The sequence below is a fragment of the Ammospiza caudacuta genome, chromosome 5, assembly GCF_027887145.1.
Source record: "Ammospiza caudacuta isolate bAmmCau1 chromosome 5, bAmmCau1.pri, whole genome shotgun sequence".
NCBI lineage: Eukaryota > Metazoa > Chordata > Aves > Passeriformes > Passerellidae > Ammospiza > Ammospiza caudacuta.
Genome location: NC_080597.1, coordinates 28,494,407 through 28,513,436, shown reverse-complemented (window position 1 = coordinate 28,513,436; position 19,030 = coordinate 28,494,407). Strand labels below are relative to the sequence as shown.

The 19,030-nt window shown below is 46.3% G+C and overlaps 1 protein-coding gene and 1 long non-coding RNA gene across 2 annotated transcripts in view; both read right to left on the bottom strand.

The window, feature by feature from the left end:
- CACNA1I (calcium voltage-gated channel subunit alpha1 I) overlaps positions 1 to 19,030 on the bottom strand; it is a 149,638-nt gene that overhangs the window by 118,584 nt on the left and 12,024 nt on the right. The gene's annotated exons all lie outside the window — the stretch shown is intronic.
- On the bottom strand, positions 1,230 to 17,411 carry LOC131558406 (uncharacterized). The gene is made up of 3 exons (XR_009274810.1): positions 17,326 to 17,411; positions 16,447 to 16,579; positions 1,230 to 1,425 (listed from the first exon to the last, which is right to left on the bottom strand). It is a non-coding gene; the product is annotated as an uncharacterized LOC131558406 (long non-coding RNA).

Here is a 19,030-nt window from a genome sequence, read left to right as displayed (position 1 = left end):
ATACATGGAAAGCAGCTTTATTTCATGGTCACGTGTGCACAGAAAAGCTAATATGAATGGACATATAAATATATGCAAAGCTTTATAAGCATACATTTCACATCTGCTGGAGCATCCAGCAGCACTTTGGTTCAGAAAACAATATGGACATTCCTTCGTGCTGCTCACTGCAGGGCAAACAGTTCATTTTTACATGTAAATCACTATTCATCTTTATTTCAAAAGCCCAGCTAACACACACATAAGACAGGCAGATATCACAGAAGAGAATTCTTTACCTATGCCCAGCTAGAAGCCAAGCAACAGCCAAGCTCTGGATCATCCCCTTTTATAGAAAACTTGACTTGCAGTGAACAAAACTTAAAACAAAATAAACGCCATGGAAGAAACAGCCATATCAGAATCTAATCTGCAAAGATTTGTGAGTGTGATAAAAACTGAACGAAAAAAATGCAACTCTACTATTAAACAATAGAAACACTCCAGAAAAGTGCTGGAATTTGGCCTGCCTCCAGCAGTGGGTTTGAGGGATGTAGAACAATAAAACACACTGGTCAACAGGCTAGCTGTAAACTGTAATTTAAATAAGTCAGCTGTAATGCCAGCACCATCTATCCCTTTCCCTCCCTGCTCCCAAGACAACCCCAAAGGTTCAGGAGGCATTTGTTCCCTCAAGAGCAGCAGCTAGTTGCATTTGGATTGCAATCTCGACACAGAGCTAACAGCAAGCACATCCAGGGGGTTTGTAACCTTGCTTTCAAACATAGTACTATATAGGAGAGAGAGAGAAAGATTTAGCTGGCTGAAAACCTTTTGAAAGGTCGTATGCCCTTTAGCTTAGTTTATTTTATGCTTACCTTTTAATACAGAATAATAAACTCCCTGATCTAAAATTACAATCTCATAAATATCAAACAGATGGCTGTGAGCTCCTCTTTAGAGCATGCTTTGGAGCAGCACCTAGACTACAATATACAATGCCAAAGCTGAAAAGATGATGGATCTTCTTTCACCTAACAGATCCACTGTGCTTTTCTAAAAATGACTATGTAGTGATGCATGGGAGGTAGCAAAAAATTGCCCTTTATTTCCAGGTAAAGTACAAACAGAGAAAACTCATATCAGGGGACGTGATTGTCCTCCCCTGCCCTGCTCTCATGAGAAGCTCCCTGGAGTTCTTTGTCCAGCTCTGGGCCCCAAACACTGGAACCTGCTGGAGCTAGTCCAGAGGAGAGACACAAAATGATCAGAGGGCTGCAGCACCTCTCCTGTCAGGAAGGGCTGAGAGAGTTGGGGTTGTTCAATGAGGAGAAGAGAAGGCTCTGGGGACATCTCATTGCAGCCTCTCAGTCCCTGAGAGGGGTAGAAGGGAGCTGGAGATGGACTTTTCACAAGGGCATGTAGCAACTGAGCAAGGGTGAATGGCTGCAAACAGAAAGAAGGGAGATTTAGATTAGATAATAGAAGAAAGTCTGTACTATGAGGGTAGGGAAAAGACACTGGCACAGGTTGTCCAAAGAGCTGGTGGGTGCCTGATCCCAGGAAGTGCTCAAAGCCAGGCTGGATGGGGCTTTGAGAAACCTGGTCTAGTGGAAGGTGTTCATGCACATGACAGGAGGGTTGGAACTCAATGTTCTTCAAGGTCCCTTCCAAGCCAAGCCATTCTGTGATTTTATGAAAAGCTGAGCACACCCACATCAGCAATTGCTTCAGAGTGACATCTGTCAGTATGGAGGTAACAGCAGACCAGCTGCTCCCACAAGTGGAGCCAAGAGCACTTCCCCACCAACACTTGGACTTGCAGCTCTCAGGCAAGTGTTCCAACTGGCTGTCTCAGCTTTCATTAGAAAATCTGCTGCCTCAAAGGACACCCCAAGCAATTTCAGCAAAGAGTCTTGTAAACTGGCACCATTATAACAAAAGAACAAGAACTGCACACTCCTTCTCCAAAGCTAAAGGTATTTTTTAGTGTTTACTGCTTGTGTGTGCAATCCACTACTCAGAGATGACAGCACTTGCAAAAGCTGGGCTTTCACAGCTTTAGGGAGTACCAAAATCTGCCCTGGCCTTGTTATTGCTCAGTTTTAAGACTTTTCATACAGAAGTAATGGACCCCCACAGTTGTGCTGAGAAGCAGAGGGAAGCTGTGCCCATGCCATCAGGGCACTGAGCACAGGGAAACACTCAAGGTGCTTCATTGCTGTATTTCAGTGCCACAGGTAATGCCACCTCAGAGTGCAGGTGATCAGAGTTTGTGCCCATGTCCAAGGCATGGCAGTCCCAGCCTCAGGAAAGCAGCTGTCTCTCCTCACCCAGATGTGCAGCATTCCAAGCCAAATGACAAAGAAATGCCTTGTTTAGCACAAGCAGCAATTAGCAGTTTCCCAGAGATGGCTGACAGCAGATGCACCTTGGGATGGCATTGGCCACTGACAGAAGAGATCAGTGAGAGGAATGTCCTGTTATGAAGCAAGACAGATGACTTGAGCAGCACTGAGAAAGAGACACTTGCTGAAATGCATAGTGGTCACTCCTGCCTCGGAAACAAAACACAGGCAACAAAGTGACTTAATTTTACAATGGGAAGGAAAGCTCAAACAGCACACTAGATCATTTACTGCAAACAAAAACACAGGAGACCAACTCTCAGCTCTGAAGTTCTCTAATTACACTAAACCACATTCATTTCACCTGTTTATTTCCTCATCAAGATGCACACAGAGAACCAGATATCCCATTGGACAGCAGATACATATGACTAAAAGAAGCTAAAACTGACAATAAAGAGCTATCTCTATCTCTGCTGGATCCTAGAAACACACCAATGGAAAGATTCAATTTCCCATCACAGATGCCAACAAGTAGACAAACAAGTACTTTTATCCCCCACAAGACATCAGTTATCCAAATGCAAGCAAACCCCGGACTTGCAAACACAGCTGGGCGAGAGGCAAAATAAACCAAAATTTTACTATGACATACAAAACCATCATTTAGACAATCAACTAGTATGGCTGAGATCAAACAGTTACAGCTGGAAGTCAAAAAGCAAAGCTACTAGCCCTGCTAGCTATGCAATTATGTACTGCAGAGGGCAGCAGGATAGAAAAATAAAGAAAAATCTTTACTTTTGACATTAAATCAAAACACTGATTACAGAAAAAAAAATGTAACCACTTGAATTCTGAAATCTGTCTCCATTGGGCTCCTATCCACTTGTTCAGCATTTGGACTTCTCCCTGTATTTGGTCCTTGTTCATACCACTTTCGTAAAGCAGGGCAGCTATTTTGGCAGCCAGGAGCAGCAAATCCTGGCAGCCAGGCACCATCAGGAACAGGTGTCTGGCTGCTGTCATACCCTGCAGATGACCTGCTCCGTTATGAGCCAGAACTCACTGCAGAGCCTGGATACTCAGGGCTTGCAGCAATCATTGCAGGCCCTGTGGTGTTGCACTTGTTGCCCCAAATAATCCTTTTCTGTGAAAATGAGGCTCTTTTCATGGCAAAGCTTCCATGAAATTAAGAAGACTACTTTCTGTTGAAAGACAGTTGTGATGAGAAGCTCTCTGAAAGACATCGAAACACAAAGGCACAGAAGAGCAAACAACGAATATTTACCTGAAATACCCAAGGCAAAGCAGACAGAAGTTCAAACAGGTACATAGAACGAAAGGAGATTCCTTCAGTGGAACCATATTTCCCACATGGGAAATTTCCCAAATATTCCCTGTACAGGAAAAGCAGAACTCATATTTCCCTGCTTGCAAAACTGGCAAGAGTTTAACACAGGTGTTTGGCTCCAAAACAATAATTGATGGATGCTCCCACCAAGTGCCAAGGCAAAATTCCCAGTGATCAGCTGTCCCTGAGGAGCCTGCAGCTCCCAGCCCTGCTGAAATTCAGCAAGAGCTGCTCAGCCAAGGGTCTCAGGACTGTCATCTGAGGGAGCAGCTGCCGTGGCACCACATGATCCATTCCAGTGGGAGGTGGGGCACCATCAAGGGTGGTTAAGCATTGGAACAGGCTGCCCAGGGAAGTGGTAGAATAACCTCCCCTGGAAGCACCCAAGAAGTAACTGGACTTGGCACTGAGTGCTGTTGTTTAATTGGCACGATGGGGGTTTGGTCAAAGGTTGGACTTGATGAACTTGGAGGTCTTTTTCAAATTTCATGATTCTGTGATTCTAAGATTGGTCATTCAAGCATGTGGTCACTAATTTGGTTATTTTCATTATGCACTGCAGACCAGAACCCAAGTACAGCTTGACTGACAGCTCACTTCTGCATCTAAGGCACTTTGAATATAGCAAGTGCTACACTCCACAGACTCTGGAAATTACTAATCCCATGTACTTCTAATTAGGATTTCAAAATTACTGAATGCTTCTGATTTCAATCTGTACCCACTTCCATCTCCTCTGTATAAGCTGAGAGCCGAGAAAAGCCCTTTCCTCCCAGGAGCATTGTAAAGATAAATTAATGTTTGTGAAGCACTTGGGCTCTATAGCGATGAGCACTCAGATACTACTGTGATAAAAAAAATAAAAAGGACTATGAGGAAATCAATAATCCTATCTCCAGAGCAGGACTTACACAGTGTGCTGTCAATAGGGCCCAGAGCCACACATTGAACAAACACAGGAAAACAAAGTGTAATCTGGCTGCTCATTAAGTGAACACCATCCTTCAAGCACCTGACAGAAGTAGGAGAACAATGGGAAAAAACATGGTCTGTGAAAACATAAGAAAAAGCACCAGCCAATTATTTAATGCTGCCCCTTTGAACAGCAGGGGACTTGGTTCTGCAACAGTTCCTTATGTTTCCATCCTCCTCTCCTCCTATTCCTTAAGGAGGCCTTAATTAGACACCAAGTGGTAAAGCACAATTATTCTTATTTTCAGGTGAGCAAGAAATATAGACACGTCCAGAAACACACCGGAGGTCAGCCTCAGAGGGAAAGGGAGAGTTTGGCTGATTTCAGCCTTACATTTTCATGGCAGGACAGCTATCCTGGTTTTGGCTGGAATAGTTAATTTTCTTCTGGTACAGTGCTGGTTTGGATTAAGCACAAGAATCCCGTTGATAACATAACAATGTTTCAGTGGTTGCTAGGTATTGTCTTACCCTGAGCCGAGGACTTTTCTGTTTCCTGTGCTTTGCCAGTGAGGAGCTTCACAAGAAGCTGGGAGGGAGCATGGCCGGGACAGCTGGTGTGAATGGACAAAGCAATATTCCATGCCACAGAACACCTTGTCCAATATATAAACTGCAGGCAGTTGCTCAGAAGCCACCAGTCCTGGTCAGGAACAGGTGAGGCATTTGTCAGGGTGTGATGAGCAACTGTACTGTGCACCCATTTTTCCTGTCAGGCCTTATTCCTCTCTCTCCTTCTCATTACAATTATCATTATAATTAGCAATATTAGTATTGTTATTTTACTTTGTTTCAATTATTCTTATCTCAGGCCACCAGTTCTATCTCTCCCCACTGGGGCTGGGGCAGAATGGGTGAGCAGCTGCATGGTGCTTGGTTGCCAGGTGGGATTTAGCACAGCAGCAGCTCATGCTCCACTCAGATCCTTGACTGAAAGACCAGGCTTGAGGACACAAAGGCTGTAATGACAATGCTTTCTGCATCTCAATTCAGGCAAAAAGGGAAAAGTGTTCAAACATTAATACTGACATTCTAGTAACAGTTATGAGAGAGGGAACAGCTGAGCACCCAGTTGTTTTCTTTCTGTGGAAAACGATCCTCACAGCAGTTTAAAGTGACATTTCCAGACAAAACTGGGGCCATAAATCCAGTACTCAATTCCAGTGGACCCAAAATTTTAGTGTTGTGACTCTTGCCTAAGCTGAATGGACAAACCTGGAAAGCCTTGCTCCCCAGAAAGAGTAGTCTAGGTTTTACTGGACTTCTATTGCTTCAGCCAGGGCTGGTTTTTGTATCATGAATAAAATTAAGAGGATGAAATAAACCAAAAAATGAAAGGATACTTCCTCTTGTGCTAGGGTTAAAGAGCAAGCACTCTCAATAGGGTTAAATTACAGCAAGTCTGCACATGCCATGAGATATCTATTCACCAAGAAGAACAGCAAATTAGGAGAGTGCCAACAGCCACCACACATTGGATTAATGACAGGAAACAACATCTTTATATAATAAGATCCAGTGTGTCTAGCAGTGTAAACTGCAAGGAAAAAATTGAAACATGTACAAAAAAGCTGAAACACTTCCAATTTTTCTTGCATTTTTTAAGCCTTGTGCACACTGGGACACCTCTTCCTGCCAAGGCAAAGAATAGAGAGGATCAGGGGAGTGAAGGCAGAGAGAAGGCAACAGCAGAAAGAGCTCAGGAGTTATAGAAAGTTCCTGGTGTCCCTGTGCCTGAGGAGCAACCACAGGTTCACGCACACAGCTCTGCTGACAGCCTCATCACCTCCCAGAAACCAGCCCCAGGGAGCAGAGCCTGACTGCCAGCACTCAAAGTGCCAGCCTCATCCCTGATGGGAGCACCCCGTGAGGACAGGATGCCATCCCTGATGAGCTCAGCACTCTGGCTGACAGCAGTCCAGGAGAGCAGGACAACAATCAAACAATACATTCATTACACGTAATGGGATAATGGCAGACAGCTCTCTCACACACACCCAGCTCACATTCCCCTCACGTTCCTTCAGCCAGCAGCCAGGGAGCCCATGGGAAGGTAGGGACATAGTTTAAGTTGGTAGATCAGGCTCCCATTCTAGACATTGGTGGAGTACTGGCATCTCCATGGGCTTTCACCTCCACGCCTCACCCCCAGTGAAACCCTATCAAACTGAGAAATCAACCCTCAGACAAATAAACCCACTCCTAGGGGATGGGCTCTCTGCAGTGACTTGTGTCTGCCAGCACAGGGCTCACCTGAGCTCAGGAGCCAGTGCAATGCCAAGGTGCTTTGGACACACACTACAGCCTGCAGATGCTCCACCACGAGGCTGCAGCTGACCACGGCCCCTGTGCTATCCAAGCAGCTCCTGTCAGCAGCTCTCCCTGGTGTGCCCATGCAGAACAGGTCTGCACAGGCCGGAGAGAGGAGACAGCCAGGGCTCCAGGAGAGGAGAGAGAACAAGGACCAGCTCTTGGAGACACCCAGGGCTCTCTGCCTCTCAGGTGAGCTGGCTGATCACACAGGTAAGTGTGGTATTTGCTGGGGCCTCAGGACAAAGGAGGAATTTATGAATCTGACTCCATGTTCTTAGAAGGTTAATTTGTTATTTTATGTACTTACATATTATATTAAAGAATACTATACTAACTTCTTATATTAAAGGATACTGCACTAAAGAATAGAGAAAGTATCTTGTTAAGCCTTCTGATGTATCCTAACTAAAAACTCGTGACTGACTCCTCAGAGTCCCGACACAGCTGGACAGTGATTGGCCATTAAGTAAAAACAATTTACATGGAACCAATCAAACAATGACCAGTTGGTAAACAATCTCCAGACCACATTCTAAAGCAGCAAAACAGGGAGAAGCAATCAGATAATTATTGTTTTTATTCTTTTCTGAGGCTCCTCAGCTTCCCAGGAGAAGAAATCCTGGTGATAGGATTTTTCAGAAAATATGCCAGTGACAGGTAAACTCTACTGAAGGTGGATAGGAAACCATCCTGCAGAACAGCAGCATCATCAGCCTCCTGCCAGTTCCACATCCTTCTGGCCAGTTCCCTGTTGCACCATTTTGGAAAGACAGGTCTGTCCCCAGGCCCCAAGCAGCTTTAATCCATGCTTATTCCAGGTTGCTTTATCTTCTGCTGTCATTGCCAAGCCCTCTCTCCATTTGACACACAATGTTTTCTCATCCCTCAGCTGCCACCCAAACTGCCCTTGTGCACCAGGACTTGGAGGATGAGAGGCATGGGAAGAGCCAGTGCAGGAGCAAAAGGCTCAGTGCTGCAACATCTCTGAGCATCACCTGCCACACTGGGGAAAGCTGCTGAGCCCCATCAGTTCCCTCTTTGCATGAATACAGAGCCAAGGTTTCCAAGACTGCTTTTTCTATGGCACCAAAGGTCAGAGCTGACTTAAATTCCATAGGGAGCCTGGAGGGGCCAGTTCCCAGGCCAGGGAGCACCAGATGTCCAGCTCCCCCAGGACACTACAGCTGCACCCTGCCTTCTTTGCATCCCTTTCCTGTACCCACCAAGCAGCACTTCTCACCACTGCTCCAAGGGAAAGCAGAAATGTCAACTGAGGTTGGAGTGCATCAGCGAGGGGTGGGAAAAAATAGCATCAGGTAAAGGAGAACTGTAAGAGACAAAGGAGAAAGCACCCTGGGGAGGTGATGTGAAGAGATTAGAGAGATAGAAGCAGACATACTTAATAAGGCAAGAGCTATCAAGGTGATAAAACATTAGATAGGGACCAAGGTACCTAAAACATAAAACAGATGGAGAGAGTGGTTTGGGAAGAAGGCAAACACATTCATATTCTACTACAGGAGACTTCAAGGTAATGTTGCACATACACCTGAGTGCTTTCCCAACAAATCCCCTCTCTGAGGAGCACAGCATTCATCCTTCCTCCTCTTTTAATCAGGGCTCTTTCACAGAGTCTCATCTTGCCTTCTGCCCAGGCAGGGATAACCCACAAGGGAGAGCTCAGACGATAAATAAATGATGATAAATAAACGAACCAGTGTCCCCATCCCAGTGCCCGCCCGGCTGCGCCGCCCGCCGGCCAGTGAACGCCTCTGGAGCTCCCCCCGGGCTGTCCCCGGCTGCTGAACAGTCATTCTCACCTTCTCAACTCCAGCCCAGTGCTAGGCAGAATTTTTACAAGTTGTCATTATCTTTAAGCAACCTCTTAGGCAAATTAGGCACTTTATCCAATTTGAATTAATCCCTCCCTTCAACATCTGTCCTGCCCTCAACCTAAATTCCCTTCAAAACTGCAAGCATCAGCTGTATGCAAACATTTTCTTCATTTTCCCTTTTGACTTCTTTAGGTGCACAGGATGCTTCTCCTAAGAAGGGGGAGTGGGTTCACTGATGACCCACCCCTCCAAAGCCTTGATCACCTTTGTCTCCATTGGCATTGGTCTGTGCTACTGTCAGTGCACCTGTGAACAAAGACCAGCTCCTGGGGGTTGAAAGCAGGCTTTACCAAGGTTGACAGCGTTTTCTTGTCATTCTCAAGAAGTTAAATAACACTCCTGACTGACCCTGAGTCCTTTACAGCGTTGTTTCTTGGATGCCCACCAAAGCTTGTGTTCATTCATCCCATTGCCTTCATTCCAGACTGCTTCATGCTTGCAGTATTTTATTAGGTGCAGTCCTGAACAGTAAGCATGACTTTAGAAAACAGCTTAGGAGGTCTTAAAACCTCAAATTATTCTGAGTCTAAAGAAAGAGGCTTGGGAACAGCACCTGCAGCTAAATCCATTACAAAGGAAATGGGTTGGGAGGATAGGAGGACAACCTTATATAAAATAACACAAGTTACTTTGGATATTATTTTAAAGAAAAGTCAGAAATAAGTGATTCTTTCACACGAACATCCATCCAATAGCAAAAGAAAACCAGTTCCATTCAAGTCACCTGCATCTCTTGCTGGCATATATTGGTGTTATGACTAAATCATAACTCCACCCTGTGGGAGCTTGAGCTGTTGTGAGAGTACAGAAAATACAGCAGATCTGGTGTAAAGCCACAAATGGGAAATGCAATAATTGTGCAACAGGTCTGTGCCTTTGTGGAACAAAAACTTCTGCCCAACCAGTGCTCTCCTTCAGCAGCCTCAGGCTGTACCTGTGTACTTGATTGCTGTGCTACAGGTTTGTCCTCAAATGAGCCTCAAGACTTGGTTGAGCCTCCAACAAGTAAATAAGTTGGTCTAGATCATCTCTATGTTGCATCTACTTTCCCAACCTACATTTACCTCCCTCTTGTGGGAGAGCTCTTACTCCTGATCTGCTTCTAGTGGAGGGATGGAGGATGGGACCCCACAGAGCCTGGACAGGGACACTTGTCCAGCCTGCTCCCTCAGTGCCCCAGGCAGCAGGTAAAAACATGAGGTGGGCACCACCAGGTGCTGAGACTCTGGTCTCCAGCCCCACACACTCACTAACCCTGAGCAAGAAATCCCCACCAAGAGGTGTTGAGTAGAGCAGATCCTGTTTTCTCCAGAGCTAAAGGTCCCATGTCCCCCTAAATGGGAACACCCATCAAAAGGACAAGTGTCTTGAAAGAAAGGGGAAGGGGGAATGGCAGATGGTAATAAGAATTAAGCAGGAAAGATGTTTAAAACAAAACAAAACCCGCAATTGACCTAAGAGTTTAGAGACTCCCAGCCTACACAAGTCAGGGAACGTCAGAATAATATAACAAAAACAACTAAAAATGAGCATCTCAAGCTGGACCAAACATCTGCCCAGACTGGGCAGCAGCACAGCTGCCCAGAGAAGTGTGCAAAAATGGGATGAGCAGACACAATACTTCCCTTAGGCACTCTTCCAGCTGCCAACCACTCTCAGCTCAAGGACTTCCTGAGCCAAGTCAGGTTTCTATATTTTTCACTCCTCCTTCATGGATTCCTCCTAATGAGGGAGGAATGAGAACAGCCAAAGAGAATAACAACATTTGAGGAGAGCTGAGGTAATGCTCAGTACAGGATTATGGAGAGACAGCATCAACATGCAGGCTTCCCATGCATAATCTACTCAGATATGAGCTCCATACTGCTCTTCCAAATTCAGAGACATGTTTCACATCTTTGGAAAAATCAGATTAAATGCTGCTGTCTTATACTGTGCTTTATACTTATACTTTATCACTAGCCTTAACCACATATTTCAGTACCTAGGAACATTTACAAAATGATGAGGGGAGATCTCAAAAGGTTTTCTGACCATTTTCTCTCCATGAATACCAAAGGGTGGAAAAAAACCAGCTCAGGTTTATAGGAAGCCATCAATCCTAGGAAGGGATGCTAGTTTGTTATGAAAGCATGTTATTTTGTCATCTGAGATAACATTTACTTTTTGTTCACTCCTTCACATTTACTAACTCATGCTGGTATAGACCTGTAGCACATCCTGCCTTTAAATGCAGTAGCAATTGTCTGTCCTGTGATATTTTCTGGTGCCAGACAGAGAGCAATCAAGAAAACCTGGAGACCAGCCCCAGGCTCACTTGCATCTTGAGCCACATCAAATGTACTTCATATCCTTCCTTCCATTATTGCCCCACTCAGAAAAACCCAAACACCACCATGGACCTGCTAGCCTGTCACCTGCAGACCTCAGCTGGGTGAGCAGCAGGAACAGACAATTCCACCAGCTTAGAAAAAATCAGGCACAGTTCACAGGGACAGGGAGGCAGCAAACAGTGGCCAGGACACACCATGCACAGGAAGATCACAAAAGAAAGATGCAGTACCTTCCACCCCTAAATGAGGTCTCCAGAGCTGAAACATTCAGAATTAAGTCTATACTCCTTTCTACATTTAAAAACTGCATCTGCTACAGGTGTTGAGATTTTTTTTTAACATAACCAAAGCCTGATCTAAACACTACATTAATTTAACACTGGATTTGCAGGGCATGGGGAGGAAACATAGGAGTTATTTACTATATTTTTTTAACTTAATGGACATGGTTTTGGTTTTCTCTCCTTCTAGATTCAGCTTCCCAAACTAGGTCAGGGTGATTACACATACCCAGTCTAAAGGCAACAGCTCTCTCTGCTCTCATGGAAGGAAGGGAAGCAGGAAAAGCAAAGGGTGATGGAATTGCACAATGGCATTTGTATATAGGCAGAATGCAGGACACAGTGGCCCAAAACCTCATGAGCTGAGACAGCTGAGCTTTCTGATTTCTCTTGGGCTCTGCCATTCCCTGGATCCTCAGACACTCAGTGACATCCATGACACTTCGAGTTTTGCCTTTGTCAGCCAACATGGGATAAAGTCAGAGAAATCCTTGTGGACACTTTTACAACAGATTCTGTTCCTGCATCACCTCAGCTGAGCTCAAGGCTTCCCTGAACTGAGATGCAGATCAAGTCATCCCACTCCCAAGAGCAGATGTCAAATGGACCAGGCACCAAGTGGAGGGAGAAAAGGGCTTGGAGGGTCAAGGAAGACACATTTGTGTCCAAAGGGGACACCTCTAAAGGGGACAGAGCTACCCCTACCCCAGCAGCGGGAGAGGGGAGCAAGACCCAGCTGGACTGGAGCTGGTTACTGTGTGACAGGTGCTGTGAGTTTGGGGAACAGGAAAAAGAGGAGGAAGAATGCAAGGAAACAAAAGCAAACTAAAGCCTCAAAGGCTGAAGAAACCTGGACTTGTATCCAGCATAACTGGAAATCTCACCTCTTGAGAAAGTAAGATCCTAGAATGACTTGAGATGGAAAGGACCTTAAAGATCATCTGGTTCCAGCCCTCTCTCCCTCCCACAAATGCCACCCTCTAGATCAGGTTGCCCAGGGCCCCAGAGATAAGAGAGGAGAGATGTAAAGAAGAGAGCTACATGTTGTCAGGTTTTTTTAATTGTTATTTCTTTTTGTCAGCCAAGTTTTTTCTTGTCCCTCCCACCCAGAATCTCATCCCATTGAGAAGATGGTTTGATGGAGCATCTTAAATATTTCATGCAGCCTTCAGGCTTGCAATCCTTCCCTCCCCATCTGCTTCAGCCTGGCCCTGCTGACTTCCCAGCAGGCCCATGGCAGCCTGCCTAGGCAAGGGCTCCTTTGACCCTCCTTTCTCTCCATCCACCTCTCTGTCCTCTCCTGCCCAGTTAAGACTCAGATTTTTGCTTCTCTCTACTTTGCCTCCAAAGAAATCAAGTCCCATACTGAATTTCTTCTTCCCTTTTTTCACTCTTCTCCCTCACAATTCCTCTTTCATCAGCTTTCAGCCTCTTTATTTCCTCATCTATTAATTTCCAGTTTTATTTTCATTAATGAGACATTGCCTTAGATCAGGATTAATAACCCAAACTTCAGACACCGTCAATCCATCAGTAACCAGGTGTGGGCACAAGAAGCCTGGCAGTTCACTGTGAAGGAGAAAGAAGCACTGGAGAAGCTGCACAGGGGCCTGGGGACCCCACAGAGCTGAAGGGGGGACAGAGAACAAAGCAGAGAGCAGCCTGGGGCAAGAGAGCAGCCCCAGAGAGGGCTCCCCTGGTGCACCTCACCTGTGACAAGACCCGAGTCCAATGCTCCCAAGCAAACGGTGTTTGCACTGAACCCTGACAGGAAAGGGCTTCTTTTCACTGGAAGGGCCTCTGCCTAACACAGGAGTATTTTTGGCTGTCGCGAAAGGGGAGCTGGCACAGGACAGGGAACCTCTCCACAGAGAAGGAGCTGCTTATTAAAGCAAGGAGAGATTCGGCATGCTGCACTCTGAGAAACCTAACTGTTTCTTCACCACTTTGGAGCTCCCTCCCTGAGCAGGGGTTTGGCTCACCCCCTGCAGCAGTTCCATCCCACATCACCTGAACTGCTCAAGAGCTCTAGAATGGTCAACCCCAGGCAGAAGAACAGCAGCAGCTTCTCCCTCTACCACCACAGCTCCTTCTTTAGACATCATTTCCCCCATATTAGATGCTGAAGGAATAGTGACTTGACTCTTGTCTCCCCACCAAGCAAGGGGAGTGAAAGGACAAAGTGATTTTGCAGATTGAGGATGATTGTGGGCACAGACAAGTGAGGGCCATGCTGGCTGCACAGGGGCTCCTGTAGCACAGCAAGTCCTAGGGAGAAAAAGACCATGACAAGTAGTGGGGCAAGACACTGGGCCACAACCAGAGGACTGGAGAGAGCAAGTTGTGGAGGGGCAAGGGGTGAAGAGAGTGAGATTTGATAGGGCTGGTCCCCAGCACCCTGCAATGGCACAGTGTGGCTTGCCCAGCTGAGGGGCCCAGGCAGGGACAGCCAAGGATCCAGAAGGCAGGAGATCTAGAGACAGATCACAAGGCAATGGGAGATGGACAATGGTGAGGAAATTCTGTGGAGGAGACAGAGCTAAGCAAGATGACAGGGTTAAAGTGGCATCCTGTGTCCTTTTCTTGCTACTAATCCTTCTAGGTCATGTTACTCGTAATATCTTGTAGTCAAGGATCTTTTGACATGTCTGCTTCAGGACCATTAGCACACTCAGAAACTGCTGAAGAGGAAGCTAATTAACACCAGACCACCACAAACCCAGTTCTGCTCCTGTTTACCTTAGTGGAAGTACTGCCACTGGTTCTGCTGCCTTCAGTCCTACACCCACACTCCTGGCTTTCCAGAAAGTTCTCTTCTCTCTCTCTGCTTTGCTGTTCATGCAGAAGCTGTGGCAAGTGTTCTCTCACAATGTGGGGAAGCAATGCATTATCCTGGGCAGCAGGTACCAGGGAAGCTGTTTCACCCAGCCCCTGAGGGGGACTGAGCTGCAGAGCCCTGGGTGGTGCAGGAGCCAAGGAGAGCACACTCCAGCAGGAGACAGAGCCTGCGCTCTGCATTGTTTCTAATCCCCTCACCATTCTTCCTTGCCTGAATGGAATTAGAGAAGCAACAAGGGAGCTTTACTGCCAGGCACACCATGGCAACACATCAGCTTTAGAGACATTCCAGCTCCTAGGAGCACTAACACTCTGCTTCCTCTCATCCCCCAGGTCCTCTTTCCTGTGCTGTATCCATGCTCCAGGCTGCCTGGCCATCCCAGGAGGTCCTCCCTAGCACTTCTCCCTCAGACAGCCACACAGAAGTGAAGTACCCAAGCTGGGAACCTTCACAGTGCTTGGACTGCTGCCTCTTCTCATGGACCTTCCTCCTGTTTCCCTGAGCAAGGCCTGTCCCACGAGCATCCCAGGGATGCATGGCAGCAGCTGGGCACAGCTCCTCTGGGAGCTCAGCTCCCTGCCTGCCACCAGAGCAGGAGGCAGATGATGTTCTGCTTTGTCTCCTCTTCCCACTGTGCCTTTGTGAAGGCAGAGAAATGACAACAGCTCAACAGCTGCCTCCCTGTCTGGGGGATGGGGTGGGAGGTACGAGCATTTGGGGGAAAAGAGAATTAATCTGAACAAAGCACAGGCCAACTGAAGCTGAAACTCAAACTCAACTTGCCAGCTCAGATTTGATTTTGTTTCAGTAAATGCCTGGTTTGAACAGGAGCATGAAACCAGCACAGACAAAAGGCTGTTCTTTATGGTATACTCACCCTGACCAAAACAAGAAATGTGGCCGAAGTTCTGCAAGAGAGAGCTTGTTCTCCATTCTAAAATTTTCACCCAGCTTGAGAAACCCAAGAGGTGCTGAACTGGGGTCAGCAAAGAGAGCTCCATAAGTCAAGTGGAGTGGTGTGAGCTCATTTACCACAGCACACACAACTCAAACACTTGGGCACCTGCCTGCACTGACCCCAGCAGCTTTGGAGCCCCAACACACCTCGCATGCAGGGGCATCCCTTGGCCCCCCTCTGCCAAAACAAGGCTCTCTCATTAGCAGCCCATTTCCTGGGTGTGCACTCCCTGCAGCACACCCCACTTTTTAACCAAATCACACCTCTCCTCTTCGCTGGATATGTCACCCTACAGGGAGGTGCCCAGAAAGAGTTGGGAGGACTTTGCTCCCACCATCAGCCCAATTTCTTGCGCTGGTGATTTACACTGGGATTTCAACACCCCTGAAGAGCATTTGGGAGCTCAACTGATTTTAACTCATGCCTTTCATGATCTCCAGATGGCCCAACATACAGCAGCCCACTAGATTTCCAACACCATGGCCTATTCTTTCCTCATAATTCCAAACTTCCCTCTACCACTTGATCAGTAAAAGCAAGTTTAAATCCTCACCTTCCCCTCAAAACCTTTTCAGTTCCCCCAGGATTTCAAACACCAGTGAAAGGCTCCCCCCACTTCTCCCTGATTCCCTCTGGCATCACCCAGACAGATGCACAGGGGAAGGCACAGCAAATCTCTCCAAGGGATAATTGCAGAGGAATTCACCAGTAGGTCAAATATTTACCCAAGACTCATCAATGCAAATGTTTTCTAATCCTCCTGCATCTTTCAGAGATGGCAAAGGAATGGTGAGTACACCTCTGATTTATACAGATGCATACAAATTAGAGTAATAAAGAACTCAGATGATTTATTATGTAGTAAATGTATCACTTAATCAAATATCTTTGTTGTGTACGTGTATCAATACAGGAGTTAGCAGTATAAAAGAAATACATAAATTGCACTAACAGCTCCTACGCTTTTCTTCTGGTCAATCCTCAGTGCTATTTGGTGTTCTGACTGCTACTTGTCCACATTTCAGAGAACCACTCTGGCTCCATGAGGTGCACAAGGCCTTCCCACAATTTTCAAGCACAAGTTTGTTTGTAGCTATGTGCTGAGGGCACCAGGCTCAAGCAGCACTCTTGGTGGGAAAAGGGTGCAGAGATAAATCTATAAATACAAACCCACCTGGGGGAAGCAGCAGTGTCTCAGAAGAGGTCATTCAGCAGGATGAAATAATCCCAGGTGTAACTATTAAACCCAGCAGCTAAAGACTTGGCATCAGATCCTCCACTGGGAATGCCTTTGTGTTCCTGTAAAGCTGAGACCCATGAAAACATTAATCATCAGGAAAGAATAATCCTGAGTCCAGAGGGGAGAGGTGTCACAGCCATGGGTGAGAAAACCCTTCACACATGCAAACAAGAATGGGAAATGCCATGGGTACATGACACTAATCAGCTTAATCGAGCTCAGAGAAGTCAAGTGGCTGGGGAAGGAAATAATTACTTTTGTGGTCTCCCTCTAGATCTGTCTAACCTGTCCCCTTTGCTTCCCCTGATGGGATCACTGACACCCTCAGTCTGCTGGGGGACATTCCAGGTCACTCACCCACCCATCCCCTTGCTTCCATGCAGGAGGCACACCTCCATGTCTGTATTTCCAGGGATATCCAGCACCTTCCTGCTTTGCTAGCTTTGTGCCCTCAGTGACAGCTTCCCCCAAGGCTTTGCTCCTCAGTCCCTAGGAAATTCTGCCCAGAAATGCCTCAACAGCATGTGCCCATGCTCACACATACCAGCAGCGAGGACACTGGCTGCTACCACATCCAAGTAATTCTTGGGCATTTATACTGCCCAGAAACTCAGGAGTGTCTCCCAGGTTGTGCACAAGAGGGATGTGCCAAGTGCCACTGGCAATCTTTGGAAATCTAAAGCTGGAAGGCTCTTCTGTCCTAACACGACAAAACAGGGACTGCTGGTGCATTTAACTACTCTGTAAGAGACACCTGGTGTTTATCCCCACTGCATCTGTCTCAGAAGAGGGGGATGTTGGCACAAGCATTACCTGCAGGGGCTTGCAGCACTTTCCCTGCTCATCTTCCTCCCCTCCCCCTGATATTGCAGGGGAAACAACAGAGGGGCCTGCCCCAAGCACGGTGCTCAGCCTGGGAACAGAAAGAAAACACAGGGACAGCTCACCACAGCACAAGGGGACACAAAGCCACATTCAGACAGAGCAGAGAGGGAGGAGTCAGAACAGAAACACAGATCTGCAGACAGAGATTGTTGGCCAACACAGATGACAAATTTCCTTCTGTCTGTCCATAAACCACAACTGTGCAGTGGTGGTCTGACACATCCAAAGTGATTGCAGCCCTGGCATGTATGATGCCTCTCCAGGAGTCAAATTCAGCACAACTCTCAAGTGCCAGCTCACTTCAGGAACCTGGGTCACAAGTATCAGGAGTTTCCTTAAGGTTTGAGTAACCTCAAAGCTGCCTCCTTCTCTTAGAGGAAGGTCCAAGTACAGTCTTGATGTTCCTTCTGTATGTCCAGAGCATGCTGGAAAGTCCAATGGAATAGGGGATCCTAGAGCAAACCTCCCCATCCTGTTTTTCCCCTTGTAGCCCTCAGAGGATGTTCTTCAATGGGAAGTCCCCCTTCAGCCAGGGAAGGGAGCACATCTTCCCTTGTGCAGTTTATGTATGATCTGGATTCATGTCTCACACCCAGACAGAGAATCCCTGATCTGACAGCTCAGGAAAATCAAATGAAGTGTCAACCCTCTTTCATTTTCCAGCAAAATAACCCCCATATGGGAGCAAACACAGTTTCCCCAGACATCTGCCACACGTTGCAGAAAAATGCATTACAGACATGCCACTAAGTGTGAAATAGATCTTTAAAAGTTAAAAAGCTATTGGATATTTAAAGGATGTGTGACATATCACAATATGCTGTAAATGCATTTTAAAGAAATAACAGCACCTCAAAGATACTGTGGAAGGATGCAATTAATTCTGTGCTTTGAAAAAGAAATCCTGGGTTATGGTTTTCTGGAGGAGGAATGTTTTTTTTAAGTACCTACTTTAATAGTTAATTATGGCATTGTAGGGGAAACTTGAGGCTTCAGAGAGAGCTGACCTATATGGTGGAAGGCTGCATGCAGCTACACTGATAACACTAATTTTAATTAATCCTACCACAAACTCCTCTTCCTTCCAACACCCTGTCTCATTTGCTTAGAGCTTCATTTGATTGGCAGCTTGAGCTGAGACTTACATAGCAGGTATGACTGCTATGAGGAAAACCTAAGTTGAATGTCAATGACTGCAAATAAAAAAAGTTATTTTGTCTGTTCTTAAGTGTCCCAGATGGTTTTATTTTACTAACATTTGCTGCTGGATGCTCCAAAACACTGCTTCCACACTGGGCAGCAGGGTAACCCAAGACCCCTTTCACTCATCCTCTAATAACCCATCCAAATGGAGATAAATTAGCAGCTGCCATGGCAAAAAAAAAAAAACCAACCAAAACAAGTGCTCTGAATATGCTCAGGAGAGACTGTTTGATATGACTCAATCCAATAAATGAAGACAGAATTAAGGATGAATGTGGAATCTCAGTTTCCCCCTCTCCACACCACCTTCACAACACAACCTTCCGTTGCAGGTTCACATGTTCAGGTTTGGTTTTTTCCCCACAGGGAGGGATGGCATCAGTGTGGACAGTAATGTGACACCTCTTGGACAGTAATGTGACACCTCTTT